Raw genomic sequence first — 25,290 nt, forward strand, 5'->3', positions numbered from 1 at the left:
TAATCCGCTTCCCATCCAGCTCCCTGCTTAGAGCCTGGGATAGCAGTCGAGGATGGCCCAAGGCCTTGAGACCCTGCATTCACATGGGAGACCCCAAAAAAGCTCCTAACTCCTGGCTTTGGATTAGCTCAGCTGTGACTGTTAAGACCACCATCTGAACAAGCAGATGGAAGATCTTCCTGTCTTGCCTCTTTTCTGTATATCTGACTTTACAATAAAAAAATAAATAAATCTTTAAACACACACAGACATACACACCTTAAAATTACCTTTCCATGAACTCCTAATAATTCTTCACTTGAGTTATAGTCAGATGTTTTAATTGCAATTTTTAAGTTGCTTTATTTAGGGGGACGTTTTCCCTCAATATTTCCCCTAGCTATATTTGCTGATGTTACTGGAAACTAATTTTTATTCAGCACCATTATGCTAAGTGAAATAATAAGTACAAAAACAAATATATTTTCTTATACATGTGGCCACTAACATGGAGAGTGCCAAAATTTTTTTTAAAAAAATAATACGTATAAGTGAAATTAACATATTGAGATTTAATTATTATTTGAAGCCTTCCTAAGCTTATACGTTGCTGAACAGTGGTCTTTCTACGTTCTATTTCTTGAATTTCTTACACAGAGAAGCAAGCCTATGGTTTTAAATAAATTGAAAATGTTATTGCAAAAGTTAAAAAAGGAAAAGAGGCATGGAAAAGCATTACTGTATTAGAATTTTACTTAAGAAATATATCGAATGTGTTCGTTTATATCAATACAATTTTTAACATCCAATTTCTCATTTAGAAAATTTATTCTGAAATGCAAAGTGACAGAAAAAAAATGAGAGAGAGATAGAAACGGGAGAGAGGGACAGAGAAAGAAGAGGGAAGGGTCAGAATTCTTCCAACCATTGACCCCATCTCCAAGTGCTCAAAAGAACTCGATCTCAGCCAGGTCACAAGCCAGAGCCCAAAACACCGTCTGCTTCTTCCACAGGGGTGGTCACGACTGAAGGACTTGAGGTGTCATTTCCTCTCTGGCCCCGACACATTGGCAGGTGACTGCATCAAAAGAGGTGTTGTGGGATTCAAGCCAGAGATGCCAATGTAAGAATAGTGTACTAGGATGCATGATCACATACTTCCACTTATATGTGGAAAATTTCATATTGCATAATGGCAATGCAACTTTTTTTAAAGAAACGTTGGAGTAGAGTTTCAAGAAATGCTTCTTTTTAAAAAAAAAAACATATTTTTATTGCATTTCCTTTTTTAAAAAATTAATTACATTGCATTATGTTATACTTTTTCTTTTATGCACTGGGATTCCCTCCCGCCCCTCCCCAAACCCTCCCCCCACGGTGGATTGCTCCACCTTGTTATAAAGAAATGCTTCTTAAGGAAGGATTATACTGAGACATTGCTATGCAAACTTTATAGCAACCAGCACTGTGATGTGGTTGCAGTCCCCCCTTATCACGCTGGCATCCCATACCAGAGTATGGCTCACGTCCTGGGTATCCCTTTCACATACAGCTGCCTGCTAACACACCTGGGAAGGCAGCAGAGAATGACCCAAGTGCTTGCATCCCTGCAACCTAAGTCCAGGAACAAGACGAAAGTGCAAGTCTGGCCTTGTCCTGATCCCAAAGTGGATGTTGACATCATTTAGTGGAATGAACTGCGAACAGAAGAGAACTCCCTCTCTCTCTCCTCTCTCTTCCCTCCTCCTTTGCTCTGCTTTCTAACGTCTTCTCTCTATCGCTCTGTATGTATCTCTCTGCATTTCAAATAAAAATTTTAAAAAACTTTTTTTTTTTTACTTTTAGGGAAAAGCCAACAATTTGGTTTTGGATGTTCTCACGTGTATAAGTATTTGTTTGGATATGTTGGTGTAGGGTATATACATGAGACGCAGTAAGACAGAGGCGAGAGCGAACAAAAGGCTGTGAAGGGCAGTATGATAATATGACATTTGCCAAATGTTTATGAAAAAATCATTTTCCATTTACAAATAGTAGCTGTTTCTTTGAAATCCAAAATTCCTTTGCAAAAGGAATTTCAGAGTAGACAATTGAATCTGAAGTATTTCAGCAAGAAATGGTTATTTACAAGGAAATTTCAGCCTTAATGCAAGCTTCTCTGGGTCATCTGGAAAGGGAATCGGTGGAAGATTTCGCTCACTCTCTCTCATTTAAATCTGTCTTGAGCTCTCGTGCCATCTTTGTGTGTGTGTGTAACTGTCTCAAATAAGCATATCTTTTAAAAAGAGAAAATAATTTTACGTGTAGAATCTTTTTGTTGTTTTTAAAGCCAAGTTGTTCTTGTTTTTGTTGAGGCATACAATGATGTAGGGATGATTTGGATTTCAATGCATTTTACATGTTATTTAAATCTAATGTATTGCCTGCCTAGAAATACTATAGAAAAGACAGAATTTCAAAGCCAGGAACAGAAAAGGGATGGTCATTTAGTCTAGATCACTGTACCTTCACTCAGTGCTTGGCTGTGGCTCCTGACTGCAACTCTCACATTCAAATGCCTTTTATTTTCTAAAGAAAGTCCCAGTCCTTTTTCAATGTCTCATTTATATAACACGCACTCTGATGATAGATCCTTTTTTTTGTTTGTTTGCTTGTTTTTTTTATTATTATTTTTTAATTCATTAATTACATTGTATTATGTAACACAGTTTCATAGGTACTTGGGTTCTCCCCACCCCTCCCCAAACCCCCCCACCATGGTGGATTCCTCCACCTTGTTGCATAACCACAGTTCAACTTCAGTTGAGATTCCCCCATTGCAAGCATATACCAAACATAGAGTCCATCATCTTATTGTTCAGTCAAGTTCAACGGCTTCTTAGGTATACCCTCTCTGGTCTGAAGACAGAGCCAGCAGAGTATCATCCCTATCAATTAAAAACTCCAACATACCATCAGCACAAATTTACATCATTATAGAATTAATTGACAGAGTAATGAGTAACCAATATGGTAAAAGTAAATGTGAGTTCTTAACCACCTTCTGTGACCATCTCATTGACATTTCAATTTTAGTTTATACACAACATATAACAAACCTAACATAACATGTTATACATAACATCGTGTCATCTTAAATTAAGGCAAACATGTGGTATTTAACCTTTTGTGATTGACTCATTTCCCTTAGCATTATGGTTTCCAGTTTGGCCCATTTGGCATTATTCCACCATTCAAAATATTGCTGTTCATTATTGCTTTCTAAGTTCTGGTAAGTTAGTAAATAAATGTAAGTATTTAGTAGCATAAACAAATGAAGTTTGCCTAATATACATTCTACATGTCCATCACAGGTACATTCTAGTTACTGAAATCACTGACCGAGTCAGGCTGGTTGGCTGCCAGTGACCTCGGTGGTGTCAGTAAGAGGACCTGCAGCTGCTCACAGGGGCCGGTTCACACAGCTCCCACCCTTCATAGGCATCTGATTGGTTAAAGCATCAGGCGTGATTGGTAGACAAGGATTGGTAAAGTTTTCAAAAAAAAGTAGCATCTAATAGCTTCCCCCCTAAAAAAAAAAATACAGCCAATCTCAGTTCACTTGAGAAAATTTTCAGATTCCTTCTACTTAATTATATGTTAAGCCTCTCTCTTCTCCAGTGCTTAAAAATACCATCATTATGCATTCCTACATAATTTTCTGTAGCAAAGGATGAGAATTATTAAAAAAAATCACTGAATTTCACATATAATTCTGCAGTTCAGGTCATACCTATTATACATTTAAATTATCTTACTTTGGGGACTTAAGTTAATTCTGGTTTTCTTATCTTGAAAATTGAGCTAAATGTATTTATCTCAGAGAGATGATGAGATTATACATATTAATGTACACAAAGCTAGAAACCCTGAACAAATGTGAGTTTGAAGAATGGTAGTATTTTCTGCTATTAACATTATATGCATGAATTGGCAAATGCATAACCTCCAATTAACAATAGACTCCTGAAAATATTTGAGTTAACCAAATACTAACAGAAAAGAGAAAAAAATTGTGTTCTGTGGCTAGTTGAAATGTATGCAAGAAGGAAAGTTTATTTGATGTGCTGTGAAGCCAGTTTGGTCCATAAAGGATTCCTTGATGTCATATGAGAGCAAACCGATCATTATTCCACCAGCTTGTTTCTCTACAGAGGCTAACATCCTAGTGAATTTCATAATAAAATGATGAGAAGCCCAAAAGACTCAGAATGGCACTGGATGATAAAGGACAAAGAAGCAACTGAAGCCAATGAAGAAAGTGCTTCAGAGAAAAGATGTAATATTTCTTCATGTCACTTGATAATCACTTCAGTGAAATGCATCACGTTCATGCCAGCAGAAGGTCTGGGATGATGACTAGAAAGAAAACGAGTCCTAAGAAAACTTCTGCAGGCTAACAGTGTCACAGAAAGTCTCCAGATGCATTTTCAAAGAAAAAAAAATGAATGATTTTTTAAGTAACTGTTTAAAAGTTCTGTGCATGTGGGAATGCAAATACTATTAGATTTGTGAGGCACAGACACTATCATTAAGGCATTTTAGTTCTAATATTTAAATATGCCCACATTTAAGTAATACTGAAGAGTAACCGTACAGAGTTTCTCTAACCCATTACTAATTTTTACTTCAAAAGTACACATCCACAATATGCTGTCATACGTCAGTGTAAAAAAAAAGCCTCTTTTGATCATGAATTATTTCAAGGAACACTGGTCCATATATGATATTTACTACTACCTATTTAGTGAGGGAAATTCTATTTATTTATTTGTTTGTTTGTTTGTTTATCATGAAGGCTAAAGGAAAGCATTATTAAGACATTGACAGGTAAAATAATTTTTAACTTCCTTGAGCCAATGATTAAATCTAATGTTATTCTTGAGACTCTTCCCCTCTCGCCTTCTTTCTCAACTACGCCATTGTTCTTGTTTCTCTTCATCACATGAGCAACTAAAATGGTCATTGGAAGCCACATTACAATAGTCAAGTATCTTAACAGATGTAGTAAGTAACCATTCTTTCAATTTAATCTTTGTAGCTTTTGTCTTACTTTGAATCTTAATTTGTGTGTAATTAAATAGTGATGGAACAAGCATTTAGCTGATCCATTTAGATGCCAAATGCTCAATATCAATATACTGGGTTTACATTTTGGCTAAGGCTCCTCAGTATAGTTTCCTCCCAGAGAAAATTCTGGAAAGGGTAGTAATGGCCCAGTTGGGTTCCTGTCACCAATTAGGCAGATCTTGATTCAGTTCTAAACTCCCAGATTTCAATCCCACCTAATCCCAGTTATGGGATGTTTGGGAAAAAATCCAGTAATTGGAGCATGTTTTTTCTTTTTTAAAATCCTCTCCCTTTCATCACCCCTCCTTTTATTTTCCTGTATTTTTTGAACAAAACAAATAAATATTTAAAACTATAAGTATAGACTGTGATTTTTATATATGAGTATGCTGTGATGCATAACACATACGCTTACATAAATGTCATTGAAACAGACCTTATTAAATTAGTTTCCTACCGAACACATGCAAGACCTAGATTTAGTTCTGAAATAAATCTATATATGATACACTCAGTAGCATTTTCAATTCTACTGTATTTACTATTCTTGTACTTTATAACTAATGGTGGTTTTTCTGGTAATGATTAATTTTCTTTGGAATGTCTTGTTATCATCATAGATGCAATTAAAAATCATATTGGCACTGGCTACATCATTTTTTAATCTGTACCCAAAGTTTTAAAGGTATTTTCTCCTTCATATTTGATTGGGGGCACAAGGCAGGCATCAACGGTGATAACCTGCTGTGCCACACTGGCCGCCTTGTACATCCCATCTTGCCATAACATCATGCTATTCATATTGTAACTAATAGTTTATGCAAAATAAACTAGATCCATTTCAACTGAAGGATTGTCTTTAGGACAGATGCTACTAAAAATATGCAATTGCACATAATTAAGGGAAACAGGTCTCAGTGTGAGAGCAGGACCCAGAAGGTAAACAATACAGGAATAAATAGCTTGTAAAATAGTACAAGGGATGGAATTAATGCTTCTATACAATACGTGTTTTCATGGGACATGATTTTTACACGTAGAATGCTGCAAGTTCGGCCTGTACAAACCAAGTAGGACATGGTAGGTGGCTCAAAGAGCAAGTGTTTATTTCTCAGTCCTGGTGCCAGCAGTGCCAGGATGAGCATGCCTACTTTGTTAGGTTCTGGCAAAGGCGCACTTTGAGGCTGCGGCCAACCAACCTTCATTTTAGCCTCACGATATGGAAAAAGAGCAGACAAGGTGTCTGGGCTCGTCTTATGTTGACACTAATTCCATTCATGAAAGCTGCACCCTCATGACTTAATTACTCTCTCTGATGTCATCGCATGTAGTATTAGATTTCAGAATGAATTTGTCCTATGATAGATACTCAATGTATAACATCTTGATCAAACTATTCCAAATTTTCTGTTGAAATACTAAACCCTGTAATGTTTACTGGCATATGTGAAAAGGAAAAGTAGGAAAGAATTTAGTTCAAATTTGCTGTAGGAATTTTGAGTTCACACTTTATAAATTGTTGCCCATTTTAGGATGTGGGTCATTTATATACATTTAATATATTATCTCACTATTTTGTCTTATAAAATAAAGCATATATCTGTTGATCCATTTTGGCCACGATGTATGTTAAACGTACTGAGAATTTAATGTAAACTGATACTACCATCAAGAACAGTGGGAAGATGAATGAATATAAATAAATGTATCATGGCATTGATAGTGTACCATAGCAGACATCACTTGAAGGACCAATATTAGAAAAGTAGCAAAAATAATGCAGAAAGTGAGCTCATATCCTACACATGTCCTTCTACATTTATTTTTTTCTGCATTAGTGCAAATTTAAACCCTTAAAAAAAAGTCAGCAGATCTAAGGAAACAAAATGCATTTGAAAGGTATTATTTGAATGTGTTACATCTAGAAAAACAAGAAGAAACTCCTAAATGAAAACACTGATCTGGACCTTACATACAAGGCAATCAATTGACATGCCAGGCTTAATTTTGTGTTGATAGCTTTATCTTCATGTTAAAAGTCAATCTAATTTTCTTGATTGAGAAGATAGGCAAAGAAAACTGAGCAACAGACTTGCTAAGTTGATTGTCCTAATCATTGTTTCCAATTTAAATTAGATTTAATGACTAGAATAGTGATTTGAAAATACAATTTATCTGACCATGGTACTGCTGTGTGCAGTCCTAGATTAAGAGTGATACTTGATTTTTCCAAACAAGCATCAGATAAAGGCTTATATTTCCTGCTTCCTTTCAAATGTACTTATAAATAGAAAACATTTAATTTTGACTTAAAACTCGCCTGTTGCATACATTTAATTAGGACTTAATTTGCAGGTTCCATAAAGAAATGAATTGCAAAATTTATATATGCTTCATTTTAATTGCTGTGGCTATAATATAAAATCTACTATCCTGCAGTTTATTTGCAATATATTTTTATGTAGTTTGAATTAAAATATGATCATTAATACATGCGATGTTCTTAATTGTTATGGCCTGTGATACAAATCTTCTTTATTTCAAATATTCATAATGGTAGGTTCATATTTTAGATCTCATTAAAGTAAAAAATAGAGATGCATAAAACTATCAACAGGAATAATGATTTTCACTCTCAGGTTCATCTTGATAATAACTATTTATTATTCAGTTTTTGTTGTAAATTGTAGTATATTTACTTGAATCTGACAATAGGCTGCATGCAATTTTGTTGTGTGTTACCCTCTAGAGATAACTAAAGGTGTGTTCTATAACTCCTACTCAGACACTTCCTCTTATGATGCAACTCTGTTAAAAAAAAAAGATTCTTTTATTGATTTGAAATTAAGAGAGAGAAAGACAAGGTCTTCAATCAACTGGTTTGCTCTCTGGCTGGCTACGTTGGCTTAGGCTCAAGGTGGAGTATCCAAAGTTGAGTCAAAAGCTTGTTTGAGTTCTCCACGTGAATGGTAGGGGCCCATCTTCTGCTGCATTTCTCATCCCATTAGCAGGGAACTGGAGCAAAGTGAATCAACCAGGGCTCCAATTGGTGTTCATTTGGGGATACCATCATCCCATGAAGAGCTTTACTTACTAGACCTCCACAATACTGAACTCATGATGTATCTCTTATTCCCCCATCAGCACATTGTAAGAAAGATGCCAATGCAAAAATCTAATATATATATATATATATATATATATATATATATATATATATGGAAAAGCTATCATTTGATATTATAATGGTATACAAGTATAAAGACCAAAAGTGAAATGTAAATTTACCGAAGTGGAATAATTACACCAAGATGTCCTGCTACAGCAATTCACACCAAAGTATTGCCTAAATGTTAAAATATAATTGAAGGATGATCATTTCCGTCACTTTCTCAGCTGTAAACAAAGTGACCCTATTATCATTTTCCATTGGCATTATACATTATCAGGAGCAATTTTGCAGGAAAACAAACCGGTGCCGCGAGCACTGTGATTCTGAGTCAGGAAGTGGGCCCTGATCCTGAGAAAGCAGCCGAAGTCGGCCCAGTCCCTCGGACCCCCGAAGCTCCTGACTCCTGGCTTCAGATCACTCCAGCTCTGGCAACACCAGCCATCTGTGGAGTGAACCAGTGCTAGAAGCTTCTCTTTCTCTGTTTTCATTAAATCTGACTTCTCAGCAGGCAAATAAATAAATAGTATTAAAAACACAAATTATGTAACATAAAAACAGATTGTTTAAAAATTACAAATGAACAACCTTAAAAAGCATTTTTTAAAAGGAGATTTCAAGATTGTAAAGAAAATCTAGTTGCTCCATTGGGTGACTGTAATGTTTGTAATTTAAGACACACACATCAGTGAACTTGCTGCCACAGCATTCAAAATAGCACACAGAGATGATGTTAATTGCAGTAAATTAACCAAGGTACTCAAATATTTATTAAACAGATCCTCACCAAGGACTAACAGTACGAGCACAGAGGACTACATCCCAACTGCCAAGGAGACCACAGGGAAATGGAGTGCCTTCAGAGGCCAAGAACTCTGAGGTCACCCAACCCCATTTGGATCTACCACATGGGATGCAAGAAGCCCAAATCATGCCTTGCAGGATCCAAGGGCATCGGAACGACAACCAGGAGCACTGAGCAGTCCGCAGAAACAGAAGAACAGTAAACTTCCTTTGGGACTAGGGAGAGGAGCTTTCTCTGGTCCTTGCCTGGTTCCGACTTTGAGTCCCCACCCGCTCTTGCAATGACCATCAGGATCGCTCCAGAAACCCCTCAAAACAAACAAACAAAAAACTAGAATAGATAGAGAACAACAAGGAAAGCTTAGAAACAGACAGGAAACGGTCAGTGGGGATGCACTTATAACTCACTGGGTGGAACACAAAGTTTAGTTACTCCTCACTGGGGTATTGAAGATTTCTCTGCACACCCCTCCTAAAACTGTTCACCTAAACTGTTGACATATGTCCTCTTAGAATTATACTGTTAGACTACCCGAAAAACAGCCAGGTTCAGCAAAATCATGCTTCAACGCTATAAACTGCTAAATACTAAAATTAAAATAGACATGAGACAGCTGAATAGTAATCTATAGCCATTTTAAGGTGTATAGAACCCGGTTGTATATAAACTAATCATTGAAATGTCAATGTAGAAGTCACAGGATGTGGTTCAGAACTTGCATTCTTTTGTTTTTTTCTCTTTTAACATATTGGTTACTTAATACCTTGTCATCTAATTCCATAACGTTATAAATTGTTACTGATGTAATGTCAGGGCTTTTAATTGATCGGGATGATACTCTGCCGGCTCTACCTTCAGGCCAGAAATGGTCTCCCCAAGAAATCGTTGAACTTATCTGGACAATAAGATGCTGGACTTTATGCTTGGTAGATGCTTGCAATGAAAGAATTTCAACTGAATTTGAACTGTGGTAATGCAACAAGGTGGAGGAATCCACCATGGGGGGGAGGGGAGAATCCCAGTGCCTATAAAACTGTGTCACATAATGCAATGTAATCAATAAAAAAATGTCAAAAATAAAAAAAAAAACCATATTATTAACCTTTTGGTCAATATAATTTTTGATAAATCACATTTGCGGTGTTATATTTGAATTATGTTGACTTTATATAAACTTTATATAAACAATTGTAGGCAGACTAGATAAAAAACAGTGAAGAAATGATCTATCCACTTATTAATTACCATCATATATAGAGCTCATTCTGCCTCTTCTAGTCTTCAAGCTTGGAGGCATGGGAGCTAATTTTAAATTGATATGGGGATAGACTTTTCAAAAAGATTGACCTGGGTCCGGCGTGGTAGCCTAGCACCTAAATCCTCGCCTTGAATGCACGGGGATCCCATATGGGTGCCAGTTCTAATCCCAGCAGCTCCACTTCCCAAAGAGCTTCCTGCTTGTGCCCTGGAAAAGCAGTCGAGGATGGCCCAAGGCCTTGGGACCCTGCACCCACGTGGGAGACCTGGAGGAAGTTCCTGGCTCCTGACTTCGGATCGGCGCAGCACTGTCTGTTGCGGACACTTGGGGAGTGAATCATTGGAGGAAGATCTTCCTCTCTGTCTCTCCTCCTCTGTGTATATCTGACATTGCAATAAAAATAAATAAATCTCAATAAAAAAAAAGATTGACCTGTGGAAACAATAGTATACCTGAAAATGAACATGAATTAACAAATTTAGAAAGTAATCCATAACGTACTGTATGTCCATTAGGATGACATGAAAGATGCCAAAGAGAGATGCACATACTCAAATTTAAATTTCTAAAAATGATCCTCTAATACACACCGTAAAATGATTATAAATAATAATTGTATTCTTACTCCCTTTCTCCTGCTGATGAATATTTCTTAATTACATGAACAAAATTAAGACTGGCAATCTATACTGAGGGATGTTTCATTGCCTGTCAGTATGTAAAACAATAACAGTTTCCTCCAAGTGGGAAAATGAACGTCAAACAAGGAAACTCTGTGAACATCAGCTTCTCATCATGCAATTCTACTTTTCTGTATCCTTCCAAAAAAAAAAAAAAAAGCCTGAAAACTAATGGGATTTACATGACAGTTTATTCTCTAGGGCATGGCTTTTAGAATTGACACTTTGTAGAAAATGAAGCAAAAACTCATTATAGAAGAAATTACACAATTAGAGGAAAAAGTAGCAGCTGGGCAAAGTAAGGATTTTTATATGAAAACCATAGCAAATATCACTTAACTTTATGGAGCCAGATTTGCACTGGGTTTGTTCTCTGCTCTGGAGGATTCACAATTGAAACTCAACCATTTCAACTTACAGGAAATTTGCATTTCTGTAAAACTTTTTCCCTTTAGCTTGAAGATCTCACCTCAGTTACAATAAAGCAACGAAAAATTCATTCATTTCGAATATATATATATATATATTTTAACCTGAGAAATCCATTCTGAATTAATTAGCTTTGTATGAAACAATACCTTAAAAGTTGGCCCCTTGCAACCATTCATAGTAAAAATTGCTCTAAAATTTAAGTATTGGCTTAAAATACGTTGAATATATTTGGTGAATAGTTTATTTGCATAGTATAAATCACACAAATATAGTGTACCTCTATAAATATTTGAAATGATCTCCAAATATATTTATGCAGTTTGTTTTATTTTTGAAAAAGAGATGTATACATCTTGACAAATTACTGGGACTCTAAATCATGACTGCTATGAGCTGCAAAACTGGGTGATTGAACAACTTGTGCCTAAAATAATTTGTAATCTTATTTTACCCTCTTTAATGGGACAAGCAGGCAATGATTCCACTCTCATCATCTCTTTCAGTTCTGGAATCTATTTTCCTCAGTTTTTGCTAAAGCTCTTCAAAACAAAACAAACTAGCCAGTTCTTCCTTGTTCTCATCTCTATCATGTAATAAGCAGTAACAGTCACTGCTTCCTCTCATTGTTTAACTGACTTCACATACATGCAGCGCTTTCCGTTTTGCCCACTCTCTTAACTTCCTAAAATGAACGGACTCTTCAAACTCCAGTTTCAGCATTTTGTTGTTTTCCGTCTCTCATCTACTGGAGCGTGTGTTGTGACTTTTGGGTTACAGAAGAACTGATGATGTATTGGTGATTGCTTGGGTGTGTAATAAACTGCTTATCACCCCTGACCCCACCCCCAAAAAGTGCTGGGTATATGTGGAGTGTGTGGTGAGATATACATTTAAAAGTTTACAAGGTAGAGTAACACACACACACAGAGATTGATTTAATCTACCGGTTCATTCCCGAAATATCCTTAATGGCCACTTTCATATTTATATTATTTTGTTTGGAGTACAATTAATGATTTTATTAATATTTAAATTTATACTCATTAACAAAATCCTACTCTGGTTAGGGTTATTATTCACTTGAATAATGCTTATTGGTCAAAAATTTTATTTAAGGCTCTTGTCTAATATGATACTAGCAATGAAGCAGTGAACAAAAAGATTTGATCCCTGTTTTTACCAAGTTTGATGCTCGGTAGGAATAAAACACACACGCAAGACATACTATGCCTGTAAAAAATACTTTAAAAAGTGAAGTATAGGATCCAGCATTAACCCGTGGTCTGAGTCCCTGCTGGGGACACTAGCATCCTAGAGAGGGCTCCAGTTTACCTGAATATCCGCTTCCTGTTGTACCTGGGAGGGCAGAAGAGAAAGGCTCAGAAGTTTTGGTCCTGCCCTCTGTGTGACAGGCCAGCATGGCATCTCTGTTTGATCCAGCCCCGACCCTCCTTGGGGGATGAACCAGCAAATAGAACCAATCTCTGTTTCTCATCTTCCTCCTCTCTTTCAGATACACAAATAATCCTTTCCTATAAAGTGTAAGATAAAAATACGTAAGGAAAAACATGGGTTTTGAAGGAAGCCTATGCACTATTTAGAGCACATTCCCAGTTGTCTTGAATTTGATTCTACAAATACTGTATGATTTCATTGCCTCTGGTGTATGTTGCTGTTCTATACATTGTCAATAGTAACCTGTCTGTCTGAGGGTAAGCAAGTACATCAAGTACATTCTCCCCTGTGGAGAAGCTACCCACTTCCCTCCCATTCCTGTTGCATTGCCCCACACTAAGAAAAAAGCCAATTTTGTAATCAACATTCGCTAATTATATTTCAGTAAATTTCATTGATAAATGAACTTAATTCTAAATGAACTTGGTTCCTATCACGTTCATTTTATATCTACATAAAGTTTATTATTTTACATTTTGAATTTATATTTTATTATAACTAATTACTACAAAGCAGCTAGATTTATGTAGTGGGAGAACAGGTGTTTCAAGAAAGGATTTCCTGAAAATTATGGTTCTTGATCTGAAATATAAAGGCTTAGCAGGTGATAATTAATGTCATTGTCATAATGGAATAGTACGTAATGTTCATTTTAGGCAGTAGCACAAAGTTTATCTCAGCTATTTTAAAGAGAAACTTTCATGAATCTAAACTTAACTCTCACTAATAGACAAGTGACTGAGAATGTTAAAGGGAGAAAAGAAGTCTCAGGGCAAAGGTACTAAAAGTCGATGACGAGCCAAACAGGGTATACTAGAAAACGGGACATGACAGATGTGGTTTACATGGAAATTGTTGAAAACAGCTTAGTAATGAGAACTAAATCTCTGTATGCTTAGGTAGCATTGCTGTTTCTTGGGTCAGATATGTGGCACTGTAAATTAGGCCACTGCTGGAACTCCTGAATCGCATCCGGCTACCCCATGCTTCTGATCTGCCTGCCTGGTAAAGGACATTGGAGGCAGCAGTCAACGGTCCCAAAGTGTATCACATGACACGCAAAAGAGACAGATGGAATTCCTAACTCCCAACCTCAGCCCAATCTGGTCCTGGTTGTTGTGAACACTTAGGGAATAAAACAATGGGTGGAAGATCTCTCTCTCTCTTTCTCTCTCTGTAATCTTTTTAGATTAACATAATGTCGAGATTAGTCATATTGTTACACATGTAACAGGTAAGGATGAAATTTCTGGGTCCTGGCTTCTGCATGGCCTAGGACTGGATGATTTGGGCATTTGTGCAGAAATGGAATAGAAAAATCATCTCTCTCTCTCTCTCTCTTTCTCTCTCTTGCTGTGTGTGTTCTATCCTCTCCCCTTCCTCTCTAATGATTAAATTTCAAATTTCAAGTACATTTTTTTCAAAGTTCATTTAATCAGTATCTTAATTATACAATGTAAGTTGTCATACATAATCTTATAAAAATCCATTACTTTTATAGTTTTATTTATATTTGTGTTTTTTCTTTTTAATCAAAGAATGTTATTATTATTGTTATTATTATTAGTTATTAATGATTTTGTATTTGTGAGTCAGAAAAACAAATAGAATGAGAGCTCCAACCTACTGGTCACTAGCCAAACGCTTGCAATGGTCTGGGCTCCATGAGGACAGAAGCTGGGATACAGAAACAAAATACCCAGATAGGTACCAAGAACTTATTGCAAAAGCCATTACCACTCTTTCCCAAGATCTTTTTTCACAGGAAGCTGGAATTAGGAGCTCAAGTTGGAGCCAGGAATCAAACCCGTAAACTTCATGATTAGCTATATAACTGAGCTCTATTAGATATGGTGTCTTAACCAGTAAATCAACTCCTGGACTAGATTCGTGCTACTTGGCTATACATTTTATTACTACAATATTATAATGATTGTGTAGCTGAGTAATTGTTACTATAATTTTCTTACACAAATCTCAGTGGCATAATTATAGTAATTTCCCTAAAGAAATAGAAGAACAGGTTTAAATAACAATGTTATAGGTGATGTAAACATTTTAGATAATTTTACAATATCAAATAATACATTAGATGATAATTATAGGGCCTTTGATGAAGATGGATATTTGAGCATTTGCAATAATCCTTAAAATAACTCAGCCTAGCTTTGTTTGGTGTATTCTTCCATTCTTGATCATGTTCACATCCCTTTGCAATGTAACATACTCTTATGAAAACTGTGATTAACTGGCTTCATTTTTGTAACTGAGCTCTAATTACAAGTTTAGAGGTTTCCTACCCTAGCAATGAAAAGCCATTGCTGCTGACAACTACGCATGCTGCAAAAGCTGAGAATTGTCAAAGTAACGGAATTTGAAACAGTTGTGAAAATGTCAGGGGAAGCCCTGTGATTTCTATGTAAGGGGAAGGATGATGTATCTTAAGTGAGAACTCACCAGTCCTCTTAGTGAAATTACAACTGTGTTCTTTTTAAACAAAGCCTGCCAACTGTTGAAGTTTTAAGTAGTAATCACAAAGCATTCACAGGTTGTTTTTAATTTTAGGAGAAAATTATCTTCACAGTGTCTTTAATTAATGTATATAATAGGACTACATTTTTCTGGACTGCACAGATAGTTAAGATCATTTAGAGGCACCCTTATCAAAGTATAATGAGGTAAAAATATTGTATAACATTCTACCTAGCAATTAGTTTCCAAATTTGGAGTGCAAGCCTGCCATGAACTGAACGTTGGTGTTCCTTAAAATGTGTAAAAAGCACTTTTCCTTATACGACGGTACTTGGATATAAGGTGTTTGAAATTTTCTGAAGTTTAGAGTCTTCGTTAATGGGTCTCTTGCCCTTCTAAGGAAAAGGTTGCTAGCTCCATTTCCACATGAGGACACACGAGATGTGGGATATCTACAATGTGGAAACATGTTTCCTTTGGAACTTAACATTCCAGGCACACATGGATAACTGGAGTCCAGAACTAGAAGAATAAACTTATGTTGTTTATAAACAACAGTATCTGATATTTTGCCAAGAATTCAAGAGCATTAAGACAGGGTACCAAGAAGTGAAAAACTGCTTTAAGGATCCCCTACAGTTTTAAGAGCAGCTTTAGACTGGGATAATCAGGAACCCTGGAAGAATGTTGATGTCTATGGAGGAGAAGCTGAGATTGTCTTGAAAAGCTGCTAAAGGTGATACTAGCGAGAACTTAGAAAGAAAAGTCATCCCCTTTAAATTAAGCCTGTTCTTAAAATATGCACATAATCAAGTACAGCTTGTGTCAGTAAGCAGAATTAAAGAACATACTATTATTTGGGGAAAAAAAGTCAATGGTAATTATCATTGCAAGAGTCAAAAATACTAACTGACTTCTGTGCCTTACCTACTGTTTTTGTTAAAACTAGTTAGCCGAAGAGATGCCTGAGCAAAGTATCGGATGAACTGATCCATTTTAACTGACTATTTCTAATATGTTGTGTGAAGGGAGAGATTGCATAAAGATGTATTTAATAACCACAAAGAAATTAGAGCCTAAAGATTTGGGGAATTCTCAGCCTGTGCATAAGTCAAAACTTAACAAAACCTGTTTGGAAGTGACACTGACTATGTGCCTAAATGTGCATTGAAGAGGTGAAAATAAGTGTGGGCTAGAGCTGCTCAGCTAAGCTCACCAGAAACCTGCTCGTTTCAGCTCGATTCCAGGCTCACATGCTTCAATCACCCTTTAGCCCCTCTTGCCTTGATTGAAGTCTACAATACCATTGTGCTGCAAACAAGTGTTCTATTTTTCAAATCAAGCGATGGGTGAACAAATCCAAAAGCAACTCAGACATCAATTCTGTCTGTTCGGTTACAAAAGAAGGGTCCTGTCATTCCACTTTTAATAGGTCAAATTACTTCTGCCTGAAGCGTGTGAGTATGGAATCAAGAAATAGAGGCCTGATCCTGCCTGGCTCGTTTCTAAGGGAAGAACCTTTAGGGGCACTACAAAGGCTGGGTGGGTGGTAGAGGAGGCTGAGAAGTTTGTATCACTGCCCCTTTAGGTTTGGAAGGCTGAGCTTGGAGCCACAAAGAATGCCCCACCCCACCCCCGGCTTCAGAATGTCCAAGTTGATAGCTTGCTTGGGCGCAATCAGCCATTGTCCTTCCATTGTATTTATCCATTTTGGAAGCACAATGATTAGCCTATTCTGGTCATAGCATTTTATTTCAGAAGTACATGCCATGTTTAGTGGAATTTTGGTGTATAATTACGTCTAGTGCTTCTGTGAGCAGGTAGAGGGAATTTTCCATCAGTTGATGGACTCAGTGGGCATCAACCTTCAAAGTGAACTGGTACCATTCAATTGTCTCAGGCCAAGACAAAGGAGGAAGGTAATTTTTAAACGAACTACTCTCCTTTCTTCTATCCCTCCCTTCTTTCTAAATCAGGGTTGCCATTCTCCTTCCTTTGGACATCAGAATTCCAATTCCTCCAGCTATCAGTACATAGAAACTGAAGCATTTAGAATCAGATATTCACAGAGGTTATGACAAGAAGAAAGAATGGCTGAAAATGATAGCTATAGTTAACAGACTAAATACTATGAAATAGGATAACTTTCCAATTGATTTGGCAATATAATTGTGAAAAAGTTTGATAGAAATTGGACCATCTAGTAGTTGATAGATTAGCCAACAGACATTAAGGTAATGTGACTGAAAAAGCATCAAGAAGTGTGCCATTCAATGAGGTATAAAGTAAACATCAATCCAACGTCAAGGGGGAGGATTTTATTTTTTAATGGGGTCATCTTAATAAGAATCTATGTTCTTGTGTGGGAGGGATGGCAAGGTACAGCGGAAAGTAAAAAGTAATTTAGTACAAAATAATAAAAGCAAGTAAGAAAATTTTGAATATGAGAACAGAGAAGGTCCTGAGACTTCAGAGACACTATGATGTGGGGAGGAGCAGGCACATCACAAACCTCCAATTGCAAAAACCATTACCAGCCCAACATGCTGGGTGTCTCACGCCCATCACAGCCTTTGCACCAAGGCTACTTATTTCCTGTAAACTCTCCACAGCCACTCTCTGAGTGGGAAGCAACGCTAATACGTGTCTTGCATACATGGAATTTCTCCGGCAGTGGATATGGAGTGGATAGTTGTCAGTGGTTTATGCAAAAACTATGTATACTATTGAAAAGAGATGAACAAACTGAGGTCTTTAACTTAAAGAAGTCATTTACCATGAAGGAAGGCATTTCATTCTTTTAGAATTTTTCCTTTGATTAGTATTTAAGTTATGTCTTTGAACGTCTTTTTAGCCATTCTGTAAGAGCATCTATCCATGGAAAAATAAGGGTAAGTTACAAAAAAGATTGAGCAGGCTATATGATATGAATGGTGATGTATGCATCCCATTGTTGGCCAAATGTTGTTATACATCACATGATGCAATACTTGTTGGACTATATGGAGAAAACTTGTACAAATGCAAACATAAATGTTCCTCAACATAGAATTGTGCCCATTTCCTGTTATATGTGATAATATTCAATTGTCATGAAATAGTTGAGTCAACCTAAATTGGCTCTTCTTTAATAGAGAAGACTGAAATAATAAGAGAATCACAATAAACTTAAAGAATTATTTATTCCTTTGAAAGAGAGTCACAGAGAGAAATATTCAATATGAGTGTTCACTCCTCAAATAAAGAGCTACAACAACTGGGACTGGGCAAGGTCTAAGTTGAGAAACAAGAGCTTCTTTAGATTCTCCCACATGGGTCCGCAGTCCCACATACTTAGGACCCAAGCACTGATGCTTTCTCCAGAGGGCTGGATTAGAAGTGGAGCACCTAGGATTCAAACCAGTGCTCAGATGTAAAGCTGCTGCTGAAGTTAGCTTCTTAATCAGCTGTTGCCACAAGGCTGGCTTCAGTTTAATTAATTTCACAATTCTAATGACTATAGCAGATTGCATCAACTTATGTAGGTTGGGAATGATCCATTTCAAAGCAGCTGGATATTATTTTGTTTAGAGATGAAATTAATCATCTGTGGAAGCTCTTCCTACAAACAGCCCTGCTGAACTAGTTGTCACTATACAAAATTAAATACTGTCCCTTCTCTGATTTATTAAGTTGAGTAGGATAGGGGAAAAGTTTAGTTATCAGAAATGAAACATTCATTTTTTATGAGTACTAGCAAAGCATTCAGAGATCTTGGTTATGTAGAAAAGTTCTGCAAGTGCCTCTCGCCTGTAAATGACAGTAATGCAGCAAGATATGTTTCCTGCTGTTTTCAATCAGCGCCTCTCAGTATCATTATGAAAATCAATCAGTTGTGATTGTTATGTAAACAAATAAAGCCCCTCAAATTGTGATTGTGAAAATGAATATTGACTTGTCAAACCATATAGCCCATGCTACCATATGTGAGAGTGGGAGATTGTAGAGTCCCGTGACTAAGTGGGTCTCAACTTAATTGAAAATATGCACAAGTTTTATTATTCTTATGAATATTTTGAAGAGATAATGATGAAGCCTTTTGACCTCACCAGAATTAAATTATAGCAGCTGTGATATCTCAATTTCTCCTCATGTCAAGTGAGCCCAGCACTTAGAACATCTGCTTCATTATAAAAGGCTGATTGCTACCGTCAATGTCATTTGCATAGAATTGCCAGATTCCAACAGAGAGAAGGGAAGACAAAGGAAAGTGTGTGCTGTTTAGTATCACTCAAGGAACATTCTTATTTTTTCTTTTTTAAAAGGAATATAAAATGTTTATGATAAGCTACTGTGTACTTTTAAGATATTACCACATAGTTAAAATATACATGAACTAAAGGAGTAAATATGTCAATGAATAAATAAATAAACCATCACAACATCTAGAATTGGTCAGAAGGGATTCCAGGGACTGGTTGACAAGCCTTTTTGGAAAATCTTTGCCTGTGTTCTGAAGGAAGTATAAAACATGTTGAGAAGATAATTCCAAGGCATGCACTTATTCTGACATCTCTATTCTTAGGTAAAATTAGTATAAAACATCTGCTTTAAAATCTAGGTTTTATTTTGCATATTTGTTGAGATGAATGAGCAAGAAATATTTTGAGAGTAAAAATAAGATAATTTTTATAATTGAAATAAATGCATCACACAGTAAGATATGTAGTTAGAATTGAGAGGCAAAAATACAAATAAATGACACAAACATTGAGACACATAAGTTTTAGCTGTTTAACCCTCAAGTAAAGCTCTATCATGAACTAAATTTATCACATATTTTATTATATTCCCACAACTTTCTCTGAAAATGTTTATGTGCGTGTATATAATTTATTTATATTTACTTGAAAGCCAGAGCTACAGAGAAAGATGATGAGAACGAGAGTGAGTTGCCTGCTGGTTCACTCCCCAAATGGTCGTAAAGGCCAGAGCTAAGCTGGCTCAAAGCAGGCAGCCAGGCGCCTATCCCCAGCCTCCCACATTGGTGCAGGGTCTCTGCTGCCTGCTGATTTTCCAGTTTCTTCACAGAGAGCTCAGCTGGAAATGGAGCAGCCAACACCAGAACCAGTACCCATATGAGATACAGCTGCTATAGGTGGAGGTTTAACTTAGTACACCACCATTCTATCCCCAAAAGTGTGTGTGTGTGTGTGTGTGTGTGTGTGTGTGTGTGAGTGTGTGTGGATGGATTTATTTATTTTTATTAGAAAGTCACATTTACAAATAGGAAAGATAAAGAGAAAGATCTTCCATCCACCGATTCACTCCTCAAGTGGCCACAATGGCCAAAGATGAGCCAATCTAAAGCCAGGAGCCAGGAGCTTTTTTTGGGTCTCCCATGCAGGTACAGGGTCCCAAAATCTCAGGCCATAGACTGCTTTCCCAGGCCACAAGCAGGGAGCTGGGTGGGAAGTGGGGCAGCCAGGACATGAGCAAACGCTCATATGGGATGCTGGTGCATGCAAGGTGAGGACTTCAGCCACTAGGCCACCATACTGTCTATTTCATGTAACTGAAATATTAGTACATTAGTACATTGAGATTCAAAGATTAATCAGAATCTTGGTAGATATATTAGAAAATAACATGGGTATTGAAATCAAAAAGTTGCAAATAAGCATATATCAAGCAAAAAGAAATCAAACATCTTTGGCACAGGGTGTGAATAAATTGTGAATAAGTTGTCCCAAGAGAAATATGGTTTAAGAAAGATATTAGGAGATCGTTGCTCTGCCTGTTAAGCCATTATCTGCGATGCCAGCAAAACTTGTTGGAGCACCGATTTGGTTCCCAGTTGCTCCACTTCTGATCCAGCTCTTTGCCAATGTGCCTGGGAAGCGGTGAATATGGTCCATGTGCTAGGATCCCTTCCAACCCTTGGGGAGATCCAGATGCTGAAACTAGTAGATGCGAAAGATCTTTGGTTTTGTCTTTCCATTTGTCACTCTGCCTTCTCCACCTTTCAAATACATTATTATTATTATTATCATTATTATCCTCATTGGTAGTAGTAGAAGTAGCAGTAGTGGTAGCTTAAGTAAGCTATTACTGGGCTTGGCGTGATGGCTCAATGGCCAAATCCTTACCTGGAAAGTGCCAGGATTCCATAGGGGTGCAGTTCATGTCCCAGATGCTCATGACACAACAGAGATCTTTAGGAGCCAACTTGGTGTTGCAATGGATTTAGCTAGTACCTTTGACACTGGTGACACTGATTGTCAGTTCAACTCCAACCTGTTTCACTTCTGATCCAACTTCCTCTTAATTTGCCACACAAAGCAGCAGAAGATTCTCCAAGTGTTTGAGCCCTGCTATCCCCATGGGAGATCTGTCTGAACTTCCTGGTTCCTAGCTCACTCCTGTCCCAACCATTGCCATTGTAATCATTTTTGGAAGACAAGGAATATATTGGCAGATAGAAAATTCTCTTTCTTTCTTTGTCCCTCTCTCTTTCTGCCTTCCAACTAAATAAATTAGACTTCATATAAAAACTCAAATTTTAAACTATAAGAAATCAACTTTAAAATTGAAAGCAAAGTTTTATTTGTTTAGGAGGCAGAGTGAGTCAGAGAGAGAGAGAGAAAAAGAGAGAGAGAAAGAGCTTTTTTATTTGCTGTGTCACTCCCCAGATGGACACAGCATGCAGGGTGAAGCCCAAAGCCATGAGCCAGGAAGCTCATGTGGAGTCGAATCTGAGTGTCTTGGACTCACACTTGGGACATATCCCACCCCCTTCCCAGGCATATTAGCTGAGTTGCAATGGGAAGCAGTATTTCTGGGATTCAAACCAGCAATCTAACAGGGGATCGCAGTGTCACAAGCCAAGACTTCACCCATATTACTACAAGGTTGACTCCTACAATGCTGTCAAATAGGAAGATCTTTTTTTAAAATCTAACTTTTCTGAATTGTATATTACTTCAAGAGACCTTTGAGAAATGAAAACTATTGGAGTTGGCACACGAGGTTATTGAATGAGACAGAGGCTCCGATTGTCAGAGTGGCTCAGTTGCGTGCTCTCCTCTGCTCCCGACTCCAGCTTTCTGCCGGCAGAGATCCTGGGATATGGCCTGGATGGCTCAAGTAGCTGAGTCCTTGTCAGCCATGCAAAGGATACCTAGATGGGATTCCAGCCTTCCAACTTTATCCTCAGCTCAGCCATTGCTTTTGCACACTCAGTCATTTGGACAGTGAGTGAGCAGAATAGAGTGATCTCTTCCTCTGTCTCCTTCTCAAATAATAATAAAAAATAAGTGTAAGGAAAAAAAGGGAAAATATGGGTAGAAAATATGAAATTGATTTGAAAAGAAAAGGGTAACTATGAACTTGAATTATGTAAGAATTGATCAAAATATAAAAAAAATCTTTCACAGTAGGATTTTCCCAATATTTTTAAAATTTGAAGTAATACAGAACTTCGGTCTAGCATATGATGTGGCTGTTTATAAATAATTTTCCTCACAGCTGGGTCCCAATACATTCAGGACCACTCAGCCAAAAAATTACAAAATTGCTACCTTATGCGATCATTTCTGTCATTAGGTTTTCAGGGAATCCAGAGTAAGTACAAATGCTATTTTGACCAAAAAAAAAATGTGTTTGGCAGAAGCCAACATCTTAAATTTGAAACTTAGAGTTTTGAGGGTTTTTTTTTTAATTTCAAAACTATGGATAATTTTTTAAATAACGTTTACACAATAAAGTCTCTTGCAAAACATTTTATTTTAATTGTTTTATTTTTCCACAGTTGTAAAGTGAAAATTAGCTAGTAAAATAAGCTATGATAAATATGGAGTTAATGTGTGAATTACCAAGTTATGATATATGAAATACAATGATATATATACAACACCACCACAAAATATTCATAGTGGAATCGCTTATCATTATCAACAAGTGGAAATATCCTCAAAATGTGTCATGTCATGAATGTATGTGATATAACCACACGATATATTGTTATTTGATAATGAAAAGAATAGAGAACTCATAAAAGCCACATCATATCACATGAAAGCAGTCATTAAAGAAGCAAACTAAGTAAAAAAATAAATTTTCAAAATTGACAAATCTATGGAGACAGAAAAGAAAATTATGATTATTGGGAGTGGGGAAAGGAAGAATAATAGTCACAAGGTTTCTGTAGGGCCATGGAGGGTGTCTGGGATGGCTTATGTTAACGATTACACATCTGTAAATAGGATGAGGAATTCTTAATTGTATATTTAAAATAAGTGAATGTTATGTTATGTAAAATGCATCTCAATAAAATGAATTAAACATAGTTCAAAGATTACAGAGGCTTAATATCCTGAATAGTAAAACAGTCCTACCTTTTTTTGCCAAAAATACCTTGGAAAAGAAATATTAGCGTTTAGTGAAACAGTAAGTCATCTGCTTAGATATCTTGACTGTAGGATTCCAGGCGTAATATTTTCATGAAACTATCCTTATGAATATTAAAATATAATATTAGAAAATAAAGCCAAGGGGCTAGCTTGAAAGATACAAAAGTTGAAACACTTTACCGAAATCTTCCTGGTTACACACTTACACTTGCTTTTTCATTTCATCCTGTAACAAGGCAATTTATAACTAGGCTTTTGTATCATTGGTGTTATTTATTAAAATACACTAATACAACTTTTAAAAATGACATGTAATTAGAATTTTAATCTATTTAATGCCCCAAATTATATCCAGACACATTTTTATGAGGTGCTTTAATGTGCTCTATCATCCTTCTTTTTGTTTTTACTCTTTGGTAAGCTGGCCTCACTCATACATGTCATATTACTAAACTCGGTTACTATGGAATCACAGTAAACTTACTTTTCCAGATGTTTCCATGCAGTGACGATGTTTTTCCTTTGTCTTAGTGAGAATCTGTGCATCAACAGAGAGCTACATGTGCGAGTTTAGGATCCAAATGCTTGGTTAGTGATCTCTTTAAGGCACTAACCACCCATTCCACATAATTTCTTAATAGAACCTATGAGATTTAATTTTAAAATAGTGATTGACTCTGCATAAGACTCAAATTATCCTGAAACTAATAAAGACAAAGCAGGAAAATTAAGAGGAGTTTCATGAACTGCAAGAAGCAGAGGATTTTCATTCTGAAACAGACGTCAGTAGCTACCCATCCAAGCCAAAGCCCACGTTGTTCCCTCCTCTGCTTGTGTTTTCCATGCTTGCTCACTGTTTCACCTAACATTTGAGAAGTAGATCCGCTGAGGCTAGGGCCGAGTTTTGCTTTCTCTGTTCACTGTTTAATCCTCTGCATCTGGAATCCATAGAGAAAATGGCATGTTGAAAATAATGTCACAATCAGCTGGCCTGACACCCGGCAAATGGTAAATATTACTGAAACTTCCCAGGAAAGAGAGAAAAAAAATTAGTATTGCGTATAGGTCAAGCCCCCACAGGCTGGAGTCTATTTTGCGGGTTGACCCATCAGTGTTAGCTTGTATTAACCTTACAAAGCACCAGTATATATTGTTGAAAAATATATACTAAAAATGTAATTTCATGTTAGACCATGCTGTTCCTAAGCTTTATTTTACTTATCTCATATTTTATGTCCTGTGATAATGTTACTAGTGCGTTTATCACATAACATCAGTTGTAAACATCAAATAGATAAAATAAATTTTGTTCTAAAGAAATCCTCCCACCTACAACACTTATTCACAAAAGAAGAAAAATAATAGTTTTCTTACTGAATAAACATCAAACTAGAATGCATGCAGCAATCAGTCTCTGAAGACAGAACTACATGTCATGCACTGAGCCAGGGCAGCACAACCTAGGATGAAAGCTTGTCAGGGTCATTTGCCACACACAGTTTATCCCAAATTCAACGGATAATTGGAGTTGAAATTTGACA

Source organism: Ochotona princeps, chromosome 23 (assembly GCF_030435755.1).
Source record: "Ochotona princeps isolate mOchPri1 chromosome 23, mOchPri1.hap1, whole genome shotgun sequence".
NCBI classification, from domain to species: Eukaryota; Metazoa; Chordata; class Mammalia; order Lagomorpha; family Ochotonidae; genus Ochotona; species Ochotona princeps.